The following is a 16,591-nucleotide window of genomic DNA, read 5'->3' as shown; positions in this document are numbered from 1 at the left end:
TTTGGGTGAGAAAATCAATCTCTCAAAATTTCAGCTCAATCGCTTGTTGCATAAGCTGGCGCAATTGATTTGAAGTTTGTATGGGGATTTCAGTCAAAATATATAGGAAAATACACCTCCGTCGCTCATTCGATCTGGAAATTGGTTCTGATTGCTCGATTGAGCTCAGAATTGCAAAAACGGCAGTTGGTATGCTACAGAACAACTTCAATGCCCCGTGGAATTCGACAACATTTTTTTCTCCCCATACTAAGCTGGGCCAGTCTCATACACACGGACAGACAGACATTTGCTCAACACGTTGAGCTGATTCGATTGGTATATAAAACTAAGGGTCACTGAGACTTCTATAAAAAGTTCGTTTTCGGAGTGATAGCCTTTCGGTACCACTTTGTTTTACGAGAAAGGTAAAAAATGCAAATGAGGGTGGTGCCTTGGCTAAACGCGAGAAACGCAGTATCATCTAGGTAAATTACCTTAGGTTTTTTTTTAAATAAAACCACTGAAAAGTGATCAATCTGTCCCTGGTCTACGGTACACATATTGATATGAAAACATGTTTCATAACTTCTAAAATTTTTGATGAGCTAAAACAAATGGCCGAAGACATGTGTCAACGCCTATTAGCAAATATCAAAAACCAAATTGTTAAGCGAATGGTATTCACGCACTCGTAATACCTATGTCGAAAATATTTCCGAAAACCAACAACGCAATATACTGCGCAGAATATGTTTTTCCACCTCATACTGCAGCTCATTTTGACGCGGCGTCACTGAACACTTTCGCGCCGACTGAGAATGTGAAGTGCGGAAACGACTTTTTGTTGCACGATCTTAATACAACGTATACAAGGTTGTTAGGCATATGAATCATTTCTCGCCAATGGCAACTCTCCACATGAAATACGTTGACCTGATCTGTTGTGTTCCATTAACAGACAATTGAGTAAGAATTGAAGATGTCATCTCTTCTATAGAACAAGTAATAACAAAAGTATTGTAACGTCTTATTTAAAAAATATATTTTTAGACTGTTGTATCTACTCGTAACTGACAAAAAAATCGATCAAAAAGTATAAATATTTACGATTAGATCATGCCGGCCGGCTGTGTGCTCTTAGTTTATGATGTTTTTCAATTTCGCTGCGAGGGAGGAAAATTTAATGATTTATTCCTGACCAATGCGAGCAAGTGAAGGCAAATTCCAACTGGAAGTGAACGAGTGTGAAAAATTCAAGAGTCGCACTGCTGAGAGTAGGTTGGTATATGTTGGTTATAACGGCTGCAGGCTGACCGTGAGTCGCGCCTCGTGCGTGCGTGGTCGGTAATTTGGCTGACGACGATGATGGTGCCAAATCAGCACGATGAAGCCGAAATCGTTTCACGACCAACAACCACCACACCACCGCTGAATGGGGCAGATGTATGTAGGTTAGGTAGGTGTGGTGACTCGACGGTGCAATATTGTCACGCGGCTAGCAATGGATGCCGGATCAGGCAGTGCGATCTGAATGAAATTTGTATGACGTCATTGGTAGGTATATAAAGCAACAGCTAGGGCCACAGTCAGTGGCTGAGATAGTGTGACTTTAGTAGCTGTAAGGCACAATATGGAAATGATAAATGGCGTGCTTACTGTTCGTATCTAGCCGCTGTCATTCATTTGGACGCGTTAGCTACGGTTCATCAATTAGTCGAGGGCTAATTTGTAAAATATAAAATAAAGACATGTAGTTATACTATTCTTGAACTGCTGTGATTCAATTTCTGGTTTTTATAGTAGAAAGTTATGGGTTTCCAGTAGCCTTGCGAGCAAAGGCGTAGTATTGCCAATCTGGATGCCGGGTTTGATTCTCGGTCCGGTCTAGGATGTTTTCGGGTTGGAAACTTTCTCGACACCCTGGACATAGTGTATCCATTTGTACTTGCCACACAAGATACCTACTCATGCAATGGCGGCCATAGAAAAGCTTTTAATAAATAACTGAGGAAATGCTAATAGAATACACAGTTGAAAAACAGGCCAAGTTCCAGTTGGAATGTAGAATCATTGATAAAGAAGAAGAAGTAGAAAGTAATAATAAGGCCAATACGAATATTTTTGAAAAATATGGTAATCCCACTTCTCGAATTATTTGTACATAAATAATTATTTGAGGGTGCAACAACAAAATATCCGGAAAATTTTGAGAATTTTCAATACATTCTTTATCAAATCCGAGGTGCTTTTTTTATTATTTTTTACATTTTATTAATTATTTATTTTATGTTACCTCCGCCTTGACCAGTAGGACATGATTTTAATTCAATACTAGCAGACCCGACAAACTTCGTTTCGCCTGAAAATGATTTATTCTCTGATTGGTTCTCGAATTAATTTCTATTTCATTTGTATGGGAGCCCCCCTCTCCAGAAAAGGGAGGGGTTCCGTACCACCACAGAAGCATTTCTTCCTTCCCAAATCCTCCACGTGCCAGATTTGGTTCCATTTGCTTGATTAATTTTCGAGTTATGAAAAAAAAATGTGTTTCATTTGTATGGGCACCCTCCTTTTCAAAGAGGGGAAGGGCCTCGAACCATCTTGAGAGCCTTCCCCGGCCTCAAAAACCTCTGCATACAAATTTTCACGCCGATCGATTCACGCCTTCCGAGTCTATAAGGGTCAGACAGACAGAAATTCATTTTTATGTATATAGATTTCAAATTTTTGTACCAAATTTAGTTCTCATTTATTTTTTCTCAATTTAGTTAGTTAGAAGATTTGTAATGGCCTATTAATATTAATAGTAATGTTGCTGTGGGGGGTTCAATCAAATGTTGCTGTGGTTGATCCGTGGGGCGACGACGGTTACGGATTATGTGGACAAAGGAGATGAATCAGTACGTGATTCGTTGCTACTACGTTTGCACCAGGATGGCAATGGATATGTCCGGCAGACTGGCGAAGCTGGAGATGTTCATTGAGAGGTTCCTTCGGTTTGCACCACAGCTTGACCAGAACAAGTTGAATACACGCCATAGAGCTATTATTTCACATAATAAGCTTACTCCGGATGACTTAGAGTACATCAAGTGGGATGGGTAGAGGGAATCAGGAGAGGAGGAAGAGGCAAGATCGAGCGATACGTCGAGAAGAAGATATTGGATGCATCAATCGCAAGTAACCGTTGCAATTCGATTGTATCCGCCGCTACAGGACCAACAGTGGAAATGCAACGACAGCAATTGAAGGAGCCACGAGCCCTCATAGCAGAACACTGAACCAACACAACTATGGCTATCATTCGAAGAGTGGGAAAAGGAGTATAAAAATTACTCACATCTTCATCATGGACGATTTAAAGCTGTTTGTGGAATCTGTGTGGCGTTAACCAAGCATCGCAGGCGCCTTCCCATATCGTCTATTGAAAGAGTCGCCCTGCCACATACAGTAGAGGGAAGAGGCGGCACCGATATACAGGCATATACAGGCTATGTGTTTTTCAGATCCTGCAGTTGCCAATATACTTCGTGGAAAGCCAGAACCGCCACGAAATCTATTGCGCTGTATGTGAAACTTATCACGGATTCAGTGCCCTGCATCTGGCGGCGGAAGACTTTCATCTGAATTCCGACATCAAAACTGTCGACGAGAAGATCGCATCGTGGAAGCAGAAGAAGTTGCATGGAACGCACCACCATCAACTGCGGCTTCGAATATGTGCGGGGCAGGGTGAACTCTTGGGGGCCCTCCTTAGCCGTGCGGTAAGACGCGTGGCTACAAAGCAAGACCATGCTGAGGGTGGCTGGGTTCGATTCCCGGTGCCGGTCTAGGCAATTTTCGGATTGGAAATTGTCTTGACTTCCCTGGGCATAAAAGTATCATCGTGTTAGCCTCATGATATACGAATGCAAAAATGGTGTAAACTTGGCTTAGAAACCTCGCAGTTAATAACTGTGGAAGTGCTTAATGAACCCTAAGCTGCGAGGCGGCTCTGTCCCAGTGTGGGGATGTACTTAATGCCAATAAGAAGAAAGGGTGAACTCTTCTCAGAAACAGAAGGATAACATGGGGGAGCGCTGCCGTAAGTGCAAATCAGTAGGAGAGACGGATGTTCAGCCTTAGCTGATTCAGCCTATCTCAGTCCCCGTAACTAAGTTGCCAAAATTGTGCACCACCAACTTGCTTGGTTGGCCAGTTTGTCGCCAAAGTACTACTAACATGTGCCTGTCCCGCTTCTGGAAAATAGTTTCATAAAGCTGTACTGGGATGCCAATCAGCCCGATATTGTGGATAAAAGAATGATATCTGTCGTTTCTGCAATATGGAACGAAAAACGGCAGCCCTTACTTTTAACTTAACGGTTGTACAAAACCGATCCATAAAAAATGGTTCGTAAATAACACCTGAATGTTCCATAAAACGCTGCCATAAATCCATAACATAGTTCGAAAGTATCCATGGAGTATATCTTTACCATAACAAAGGTCAATAAAACCACATGAAACTTTTTTTTAATCCAAATGTATGGATCATATCATCAAAATAAAGGATCCTTCGAACAAAATCATATGACCAAAATTATGGATCATATTACTGAAATTATGGATCATCATCACGATAAAAATTGCGCAAACATGAAGTTTTATGGATCAAAATATAGTTTTTATGGATCATTTTGCAAAAATGTATGGATCATTTTTCCTATTAATTGCTAAATTTTAGCGTAGTTATGGATCTTAAAGTAATTATTTACGGGAGTTCCCGCACTATTCTATGGAATTATGGTATAGTGGTATGTACGGTATTTCAAGTTTAGCTGTCAGTATAAAAAATCCCGAATAGTTTCGTCTCATATTTCAGCTGAAGGCTCAACGTGCAACAAACACTTACAACGCGCATGAATGAACCTTTGCACAAGTAAGCATAATAGATGACGTTCACGCTACAGCAAAAAAATACGTGTTAGCTTATTCTCTTAGCCACCTGTCAATGACTATTTTCTTCAATGAGCATTGTTTACATCGTCGAGAATTTTCTCGCAATTTATGAAACTGTGAAAAAGGTACGAACCGCAGTAGTCCTCTTCCGGAGATCATCTGTGAAAAATGATTTGCTGCAATAATATGTCCGTTATGAATTCCGAAAAGGACTTGTTTTGATGCCTGAGACCGGCGGAGTGCAAAATGGCAACGCATGAAAATGCATGAAATCGTGGAAATAATACTGGCAGCACTTGAACTTTTTGCTTGCTTCTTGTGGAAGCAAAAAGTAAACAAGTCGAATTGGAACCGCTTTTGAAAAGCAGGCAAAGTTCCAGTAGGAATGTAGAGCCATTGAAGAAAAAGAAGAAGAAGAAGAAGAAAAAGAAGTATAGCCGGGCAGTCAATATATCCCCGGCAAAAGCGGGAAGACAACAACGTTTCGCGTACGGTGGAAAGTTCATCGGGTCGCGCCACCTGAGGAACCGAAGTACATATCTCACGAGCTTTTTTTATTGTTTCTATTCGGGCGATCCAACTGACATGGAATGGACTCCATATGACAGCATTCGACTCCAGAATTGATTTTACCAGCGAACACTAGAGGGCTTTGAGACAAAATGGATCACGAAACTCGTCAGAAATTTTGAACATTTAGCCCAGTTGTCAATTAGTTCTGGCGATTGCATCATTGTAGTGAACTCGAAAGGTAAGTCCACTGTCCAGGGTAACGCCAAGATCCTTTAGGTGCTGCACTCGAGTGAGACTACGTCCAGAGAGGTTGTTCTCAAAGATGGTCGGTATGTACTTACGGTGGTACGAAATGATGTGTCATTTTTCAACACTTAGGCACAACAAATTACGCGAACACGAATCTGCGAAGGTACGCACCATATGTTAAAGCTCCAAGCAGTCCGTGACACATTTTATTACTTTGTAAATTCTCGTGCAATCTGCGTAAAACAAGCGGCACCCGGTGGTTGGTAGCAACAACGAGACATCGTTTATGAATATCGAGAAAAGCAGAGGACCAAGACGATTGTACGACAATTCCCCGAAAACCAATTCCCCGAATGCAATTTCCCCGAATGTAATTTCCCCGAATGTAACAATTCCCCGAATGCAATTTTCCCTAATGAAACAATTCCCCGAATGTAACATTTCCCCGAATGGAACAATTCCCCGAAAATAAAATACCTCTTGCAAACACATCTCGCAATCGACTGTATGCGTCCGAAAAAAAAGCAGCCTTCAAAGATACATTGAAGAGTGTCTTATAGGAGATTATCAGCTGAATAGCCTTTGGTAATATTTGTAGTTCTTGATATCAGAGTACAGTGTTTTCTAAGGTAGTTTTTTTTTCCTAAAATAGTATCAAACTGCAATTCCGATTGAAAGCCTTTTGATAAATATTTTTCCAATCATCGGAATCAAACTCCTGTCCTGCATATACCTTCTTCAAATATATAAGGCAATGGTGGATGTGAATCCTTGTAAACAAAAATAATGCGTTTGACCGGAAAGAGGCAATGGTGAATGTGATTCCTTCTTTGAAAAGAAGGCGTCTGCTCGGAATAATGCAATGGTAAATGTGTGGGTGTCTCACCAGATAATGAATGTTATTATTCGAACTTTAATAATATGTATCTGCCCTGAATATGATAATGGGGGATGTGATGCATTCTTTAAAAAAGCCATTTTTACAAAGTAAGAAAATGGTAGATGTGGTGGTCCTTCAAAAATAGGCGTCAGCTCGAAATAATGCAAAGATGAATGAATTTAGAATGAGAATAAGGACTAATCTGATCTCTTATTTTGATGCAGGCGAATTCGGGAAAAATAAGGAAAAAATATATATATATGAGGTCCCTTATTACTCAAAATGTATTGAATGTATTATATTTCACCGAAAAACATTTTGCCGAATTTATTTTCTCAAGATAGCATTAGGCGGTCTGTAACTTTCGCGGTGTGACTATTGATGGATTCTACCTTTTTCAGAATGACCATTGGAAGAATGCCGTTTTTTCAAAATGTTACATTAAACAAATTACCATTTTTTTTGATAAGTGTGTTGTAATGTAACAGCAGTTTTAAAACATATAATTTCTTCACATCAATAATTTATTATACCTGGTAAGCGTGCTACTTGCTTAGTAAACAAATTATCTCCTCTTTTTGCTTTGTTGCGCACAGAATTTCTGTCTCTAATTTAAAGAAGGTATTATCTCCTTCATTCTCATTACACCGGACATACGCAATCATTTAAAGAAGGCGATGTTTCATTCTTTCACTTTATTCCAGACAAACCAGGTTATCCTCTTTGCTATATACCGGGCAAATGTGTTCATTTGAGGAAGACATTATCACTTCCTTTCCCCTAATACCGGGCGATGCTATCATCTAAAGAAGGAATTATCTCCTACCGTCGTCTTATACCGGACAGACGCGTTTATTTTAAGAAGACATTCCCTTGGCTTGAAACCGGGCAGATGCGTTCATCATACCGAGCAAACTCATTAATTTAAAGAAAGCATTATCTCCTCACTTCGTCTTATACAGATCAAATGCGTACATTCAAAGAAAGCATTGCCTTCTTTCAGCGCATTGTCTTCATCTTCAATGGCTTTACATTCTATCTAAAACATGGTCTGATCTTCAACTTAGTGCTCTATTATTTTTTCTACAGTTATCGAAAGCTTTCCGGTACCTGCCAGTTGCATGATTGTCTTGTGTAGCAAGTACAATGGATAGATTGTACGACAATTCCCCGAATAACAATTTCCCGAATGCAATTTCCCCGAATGCAATTTCCCCGAATAACAATTCCCCGAATGTAACAACTCCCCGAATGTAAAAATTCCTCGAATGCAGCATTTCGAATGTAACAATTCCCCGAATGCATCCCCTTCTTTTGAGTGTGGAACAAGGCGATGAGTATTAAGTAAGCCATGCGATCAAAAGCGTATGATTGCCGATCCGGAGGTTGCGAATTCAATTCTCGGTGCGGCCTAAGATGCTTCAGGGTGGGAATCATTTTCGGCTTTTTGAGTACAGCATATGCATTGTACTTGCTACACAAGACAATCATGCAAAAAGAGGAGATAATTCGTTTACTAAGCAAGTAGCACGCTTACCAGGTATAATAAATTATTGATGTGAAGCAATTATATGTTTTAAAACTGCTGTTACATTACAACACACTTATCAAAGAAAATGCTAATTTGTTACATTAAAACATTTTGAAAAAACGGCATTCTTCCAATGGTCATTCTGAAAAAGGTAGAATCCATCAAAAGTCACACCGCGAAAGTTACAGACTGCCTAATGCTATCTTGAGAAAATGAATTCGGCAAAATGTTTTTCGGTGAAATATTATACATTCAATACATTTTGCGTAATAAGGGACCTCATATATATTTTTTTCTTTATTCTGGCCGAATTCGCCTGCATCAAAATAAGAGATCAGATTAGTCCTTATTCTCATTCTAAATTCATTCATCTTTGCATTATTTCGAGCTAACGCCTATTTTTGAAGGACCACATCTACCATTTTCTTACTTTGTAAAAATGCCTTCTTTTAAAGAATGCATCACATCCCCCATTATCATATACAGGGCAGATACATGTTATTAAAGTTCGAATAATAACATTCATTATCTCCGTCTAAGACGAATTAAGTACTGTCCATTTAATTCCACTAGTTAACTAGTTAACTAGTGGAATTAAATGGACAGTACTTAATTCGTCTTAGACGGTTTAATACATTCCACTAAAAGAGCTTAATATATTTTTCTGATTCATTATCTGGTGAGACACCCACACATTTACCATTGAATTATTCCGAGCAAATGCATTTTTTTAAAAGAAGAAATCACATTCACCATTGCCTCTTTCCGGGCAAACGCATTATTTTTGTTTACAAGGATTCACATTCACCATTGTCTTATATATTTGAAGAAGGTATATACAGAACAGGAGTTTGATTCCGATGATAGGAAAAATATTTATCAAAAGGCTTACAATCGGAATTGCAGTTTGATACTATTTTAGGAAAAAAACTACTTTAGAAAACATTGTACTCTGATATCAAGAACTACAAATATTACCAAGGGCTATTCAGCTGATAATCTCCAATAAGACACTCTTGAATGTATCTTTGAACGCTGCTTTTTTCGGACGCATACAGTCGATTGCGAGATGTGTTTGCAAGAGGTATTTTATTTTCGGGGAATTGTTCCATTCGGGGAAATGTTACATTCGGGGAATTGTTTCATTCGGGGAAATTGCATTCGGGGAATTGTTACATTCGGGGAAATTACATTCGGGGAAATTGCATTCGGGGAATTGGTTTTCGGGGAATTGTCGTACAATCCAATGGATATACTGTACTCAAAGAGCCGAAAATGATTCCCACCCTGAAGCATCTTAGGCCGCACCGAGAATTGAATTCGCAACCTCCGGATCGGCAATCATACGCTTTGGTTCGCATGGCTTACTTAATACTCATCGCCTTGTGCCACTTTCAAAAAGAAGGGAGATGCATTCGGGGAATTGTTACATTCGGGGAAATGTTGCATTCGGGGAATTGTTACATTCGGGGAGTTGTTACATTCGGGGAATTGTTATTCGGGGAAATTGCATTCGGGGAAATTGCATTCGGGGAATTGTTATTAGGGGAATTGTCGTACAATCGACCAAGACAAGATTACTGCCCTGCGGAACTCCCGAGTTGTTGCAGAATGTTTCCAACTCCGACGAGCCTATCTTAACTCGAACCGAGCGGTTCATCAGGTAGGATCGGAACCAAAGTGCAGAGCTTGTTGAAACGCCAAGCATCTCCAGCTTAGCGAGAAGGATTTCATGGTCCACTGAATCGAATGCCGCCTTTAGGTCCATATACGCAGCATCAGTCTGCCATTCCGAGCCCATGCACCGCAAACAGTTTGAGGTGAGCTGCATCAAATTTGTTGAGACTGATCGCTTCGAGTAAACCCATGTTGCTCGGCGTCGATGTAGTTTTTAGAGCACGAAAACAGTGACTTCTGACTTGTCTCCTTTCTTGTAGATTCGGAACATAGAACAGAATTTTCAACGGGCGGGAAATTCGCATTGCTGAACCGAGAGTAAACAGCTTAACAGACCACTTCCAGCTATAGCGTCGCGCACTTGCACCATGGATGCAGTAAAATTGTGAAACACTTGTGTTGGAATCGACGCTCGGGTTCGAACGCAGTCTTGTTTCCGTGCGTTCGACGTGGCGATTGTAGAGAAAAAGATTGTAGTTTCGCTAGCGATTACTTGCAAGGTTGAATTGCCGTTTATAGTATGGCAATCGACAGTTGCTATATCTTCAAAGGGCAGCTGATCGTTGTCGTTTTAGAGCGCGCAAACGGGGATTAGACCATAGAGGTTTTTTGTGGAGGCCACTGCGCTGGAACAACATTGAAGGTTGCTTCTTATACCACTGTGCTTAAAAATTCCACGGCGTCGTTGATTTGAGGCTTCAATCCAAATTCATCTTCAGTGATGATGATTTTTTATTGGTAGTTGAAATGATTCAAGCCATCGTACCTGTTCAAGCTGCTGTGGAACTACTGTGCCGTGAATTCTGTACTCTATATAAAGCAGGCGTGGTATTCCACACACCAAAAGCTATGAACATTACAGGTGACGTATTTGAATAAAATGACACAAAAGCACATGACATAAACTGGATCATATATTTTTCAATGTTAGATGATTAAAAATTACATGTTACGGAACCTAAACACAGCACCCGGTGCGACATAACTAACGCTCAAGCAGTCGATGACTTACTGCAGTGAAATACTTGCAAGTGCAAATCGCGTAGCCTATTGCACTTCGACCACCTTACTTTCAAGAAACGGAGATAAATAGTTGACTAACGTGTTAGGTCCTCACTAAGCGGGCTTTTGTTCGATTAAAATTAAATGATCAGCACGAGGATCATTTAATTTTATTTTCAAAAAACCTTGATTAATCCACCTAGCGGTGTTGGTGCTTTTCTCGTGCAAATAGTACAAATTAGTATTTTTTAGCGTGTTTTTGGCATAAAAATAGTATTTTGGCCATAACTTCTGATCCCATAGTCCAATCTGACCAATTTTCAATATTTCAAAAAATAATAGGACAAGATTCCCCGTAAAATGGAACATGTTGCGAGTAATTCGGACAATGCTAAGTTCCAAAAAGTGTATCTACAAAATGTGTACACATACACACATACACACACATACAGACATTACCTCAGTTCGTCGAGCTGAGCTGGTATATAACACTATGGGTCTCCGGGGCTTCTATCAAAAGTTCGTTTTTGGAGTAATCATATAGCCTTTCGGTACAACTTTGTTGTACGAGAAAAGCAAAACCTAAAGTGCATTTCAAAAATATAACGCCACCTTAATATTTACAAATAATCCTCGAAGTGTTTATCAATATACTTGATTTTATATGGTATATTGATGCACTAATAAAACTAATCATGATAACCACTATAACGATCAAATTTCATATTTGCTAGTATGTGTGACCACCGACATTCAAAACCTTAGTAAAAATTTTGTTGCAAAATTATAACGCCAGTATGGCACTAATACAGTTACACACTATTTATTTCGTTCCGAACCGCGTTGTGTTTTCCTTTTCGTTTGGTTAGTACTATTCTATGAAAGTAGAGTAATGCCTCGTGGAAAATCGCTCTGCGACATTGAAAAGGGCCAAATCCTTGCCTTCCAACAAGAAAATGTTGGAATCCGTGAAATTTCTCGCAGGCTCGGGAGAAGTCACCGTGTTGTTCAAAATTTTCTCAAAGACCCATCAAATTACAACAAGAAACGTCGATCCGGACGTAAAAGAATAATAAGCAGACGTGATCAGTCGAGAATTCTCCGACAGGCGAGCAATTCCCCACAAAGTTTGACTTCAATAATAAACGTTACTGGTGTGAAAGCATCGAAATCAACTGTTTGGAGAGTTCTACATCGTAGTGAAAATATCAAATTTGCAAAAATGAAGCTAGCTCCGAGACTACTCAAGCGTCATAAAGATGCAAGAGTAGAGTTCGCCCGTGATAATATGGACCGGAATTGGCAAATGGTGATGTCTATTAGAAACATAAAGTTTATTGATGTTTCCATTTCTGAATTTATTTAGGTAATATTTTCAAATGAACTTCAAATGAGAAGTGGAATCTTGATGGTCCAGATGGATTTCGTCGATATTGGAGGGATCTTCGAAAGGGACCGCAATATTTTTCAGAGCTTAACTTTGGCCGTGGAAGCGTAATGGTTCGAAATTTCTTGGTGTACAGTTTACAACGAGTCGGATGAATAGTCAAAAGTATATTAACGTTCTTCAGCGCAGTCTTGTATCATTTTTGAAAACAAAAAAAAACCGATCCAAAAAGTTAACATTTCAGCAAGATAATGCGAGAATTCATGTTAGTCGTGAGACCATGGCATGGTTTTCAAGCAACAAAATTAACGTTATGGATTGGCCAGCGTGCTCCCCCGACCTTAACCCAATTGAGAACCTTTGGGGGATCATGGTTCGACGTGTTTACAAAGATAATCGTCACTTTGAGACAGTTGAAGAGCTCAAAGCGGCCATTATGGAAACTTGGACCTCGCTGGACAAAGAATTGTTGCAGAACTTAATCGGAAGCATGAAAAATCGTATTTTTGAGGTTATCAAGAAGAATGGGAAGCAGTTGGACAAATGAAAGCTGTTTTGAATTACAAAAACATTATTTTTGTCAGAGGCGTTATAATTAAGAAATGCCTAAATAAACATTCCCTTCTGGTATTCATACAAAATAGATAATTTTTTATTTCCGCACATACACAAGAAATAGTCTCAAACGAGTGTGCCAAATGATCAAATCAACATAGACGTCTGACCTCCCCTAAAAGGTTTACCATGCGAATCACACGTGGCGTTATACTTATGAAACGGACTTTAATAAGGTATGACCCAATTTAAGCAATTATCAAATCATGCCATAGAAATTGCCGCCGCCTTATTCGATGCACTCAAACAGCGAAACTAAGAAAGACAACCAAAATACGACGATCTTTTTGCTATTTGAATAATCCTGCCGTAAAGCAATCTATCAGAAACGATTTTGACATTTTCTTCAAGACATCCAGAGCTTGATTAATCAAGCAGTCGAGATCTATCAGTCAGTAGCGTCTAATCATAACTATCGGTGATAAGATGATACATCTATGGATGATTTTTCTGGTTTTTCGGTTGAAGAACAACTCGGAGGAGTCTGCAGCAGAACAAAACACTTGCGTTGTCCGCGGCAGCTACGTTGACGCCAGGATCCCTTCAGTACACATTAGGGTGGCTCAAATTAGTATGGGAAAAACCTTTTTCAATTTTTTTTTGATGGGCCGCCCTCTTATTCGGTTCAATTTGATGCCCTGATGCTCTGGACAAAATTTCAGCCAAATCGGTCAATGTTTAGGCGGTGCTAAACTCATTGGAAGTTTATATGGAAAAATGTATGCAGAAACATCCAAAAACAGTGATTTGCAGTTGGACGGATCAACGAACGAAGAAAAACTATGATACTCATTCAGATCTTGAAGAATTTGATACTGAATGTTATGCAGAAAACCGCGAGAAGATTAGAGTTTGCCCGGCTAAGTTATTAGCATTTCTCTGAAGTGGGGTTTGAGCAAATTTCGTTTCTTTTACCTTTGAAAAGAAATAAATTCACCCCTACAACACTCCAGTAAAATGCTAATATCTTTGCCTAATAAACTCTAATCTTCTCGCGGTTTTCAGCATAACATTCTGTATTTTATTCTACAAGAACTGAATGAGTATCATTGTTCTTGATTGTAAATTGTGCCGTCCAACCGCAAATCACTGTTTTTGGATGTTTCTGCATACATTTTTCCATATAAACTTCCAACAAGTTTAGCACCGCCCAAACGTTGACCGATTTAGCTGAAATTTTGTCCAGAGCATCAGGGCAACAAATAGAACAGAATAAGAGGGCGGCCCATCAAAAAATTTGAAAAAGTGTTTTTTGAGCCACCCTAGTGCACATGGATGTCAATGTCCTCGGAGAATCCACCGCGGTGTAAATGTGAGCCTGCAGCACAGTGAATTCTCCGAATATCACCGCGTTGTTTCATGCCACACTCCCGGCTCACATCGGTGGGGCACATAGCAAATTACAATATGATTCCCGAGTATGCGTATCGGGACTAACTATTTGACAAACATGGACGGCAATATGAAAGTGTATCGAATATGTTTGATGAGTACAACTCGAAAATCGATGTTCGACGCCATTTTGAAATCCAAGATGGCGGACCGAAATTGAAGATTACGGCCCTGTGGCCCAACTATTTGACCAAAAACCATGTAATATGGATGTCTATCGATCGGGTTAGATGAGTAGAACTCGAGAATCGATGTTTGACGCCATGTTGAAATCAAAGACCGAAATTCAAGATGGCGGCCATATGGACCAATTATTTGACATGGAACCGTGCAACATGGATGTCTATCGATCGGGCTTGATGAGTAGAAATCGAAAATCGATGTTTGACGCCACTTTGAAATCTGAAATGGCGAACCGAAATTTAAGATGGCGGCCATGTGGTCCAATTATTTGACCAAAACCCATGCAATATGGATGTCTGTCAAATGTGAAATGAAGAGCCATTGAAAAAGAAGTTGGACAAAGCATCCTTTAATAATGCCGGACAACAACCTTGCAAAGATGGTGTTCGCTTCCGATCCGGCAGATACTAGACGTGGAGCACAGCGAGCGAGGTGGGTAGACCAGGTGCAAAACGACTTAGCGAGCGTGGGGCGCATACGAGAATGGAGAGATGCGGCCTCGAACCGTGCATTGTGACGTCAAACTGTTAATTCAGTGTTATCTGTTTAGGTGTAAACTAAATAAATGAATGAAGATCTAAATTTCGAAATAGTGGATTTATGCAACCAGGAAAAAAAATGGAAAAATAGTTGGTTTTATTAATTCCATTTTGCCGCACGGTTGCTTAGAATTCTGACAAATAGTTAATTTTAATCAGGGATATACCGCAAAAGTTCAACTCGATGTACGCAGTGGTGCTATGTCCAAAAAAAAAAAGAAAAAAATCAATCCGCGCAGAAAACACCTGGGTGTAGTTTAAAACCCTTTGAATCCATATTCCAATTCATTTGGATAAACTAAACTAGTGCCTTATCAAACTCCTTGAGACTTTGAATCACACATAATATAAGCGCTATCGCTTCTCAACACTTAACAATGATCACAACAAATGCTCAAATATTGAGTAATGTTTCAAAATACCTTCTTATCTAATTATGTATCATCCGAGTCGATCGGCGCGCAGTGGTTCGCGTTTCGTGCTGTTCTTGTTTCCTCCGCAAACTGCAGATAATCGGTGGGCTTGTAAATTGAGCGGCACGTTTCAGCACCAACAGTTTGAACCAGCTTGGGAGTATGCTTCGAGCTACAGAAACAACGGGCGATGATGATTAGAAGATTCCGCCGGCCACCACCCGGTTCAAGCGCAAACGAACGGGAGCGCGTATTTTGCGGGGATCGCGCGTTACACACTTCAACACTTTCGCGGTCGCTCTATTTTTGTCGCCTTTTGCAGCCGTTTCTCGCACTGTTGTGATTGTGGTTTACTCGATAATGGGTGGGATTTATCTTTTGCAATTTTAAGTGACTTCAAATTGCACCCTTTCTTCGATATTGCACTCGCACTCTTATTGTTTCAATATCCTACTTTTTCAAATACTTCAGCGCGTTTTTTTGTATCGTAATTTCAGATTAAATTAAATTAACTCGGCTCAATTAAAACTGATTCGTTAAATTTCGATGTAACTTAAAGAACTAAAAACACAGCCAAACTGGTTTCGGTATTTCTCGTAAAAAAAAACTCGTGCGTATTCTTCTCGTGATGTCTTGAAATCAGGTGGTTTTCGATATCAGCTGTTCACCTGTTCCACTACTTCTCACTATTGCTTTCGATTTGCTAAACTACGCGCGTTTTCAAAATTCGCAATGATGAAGAAAAAATCTAAAGTTCGATTACGACACTCTGCGTTCGCGATAGATTAGTTTCAATTAAAAATAAGTATGACTTAACTTCGACAACCGTATCCGGCGAAATTCGACGTGAGTGCTAGCGAGTTTGACTTAAAATTAAAATTAAATGTTTCCTTGCGGGTGGACGACGACTGACTAACGAGCTGACCGGATCGAAAACCGCCAGCAGGAAGAAGCCTCTATGAGAACACCCGAGAACGAGCGGTTTTTCCGCGTGCACGCGAGAGAAAGAGCGAACTTGTGAAAGTTCGGAAGCTGGGGCGTTGGTAATGATCTATCTCCATATGCAACTGACGGCTGTTGTGGACAGACGCAGGTTCTGGTGGGCAAAGTAAGAAGCGGTAGTGTTCTGCCACCGCCCAGTCAGTGGGTGGTTGAATGTTTGTTATTGTCGGTGCCATACGAGACTCATCATAGCGAATAGACGTAGAAGGGAAACTGTGGGTCAAATTATTGAGACAGATGGATCATTACATTGTGCTGAAAAAGCGTGAACATTATAAAAGCGGCC

General features: G+C 40.0%; 1 protein-coding gene across 4 annotated transcripts in view; it reads right to left on the bottom strand.

Annotated features, from left to right (window-relative positions):
- The window catches only part of LOC134222430 (putative leucine-rich repeat-containing protein DDB_G0290503), a 635,851-nt gene extending 619,636 nt beyond the window's left edge, over positions 1-16,215 (bottom strand). For all 4 annotated transcript variants that reach the window (XR_009982421.1, XR_009982422.1, XM_062701581.1 and 1 more), the window contains exon 1: positions 15,313-16,215. The gene's annotated coding sequence lies outside the window, so the exon portion shown is untranslated. The remainder of the gene's footprint in view (positions 1-15,312) is intronic.
- Positions 16,216-16,591: the final 376 nt, after the last annotated feature.

The sequence above is a fragment of the Armigeres subalbatus genome, chromosome 3, assembly GCF_024139115.2.
Source record: "Armigeres subalbatus isolate Guangzhou_Male chromosome 3, GZ_Asu_2, whole genome shotgun sequence".
Lineage (NCBI taxonomy): Eukaryota > Metazoa > Arthropoda > Insecta > Diptera > Culicidae > Armigeres > Armigeres subalbatus.
The sequence above is the reverse complement of the archived record's forward strand: the minus strand, read 5'-3'. Positions and strand labels throughout refer to the sequence as shown.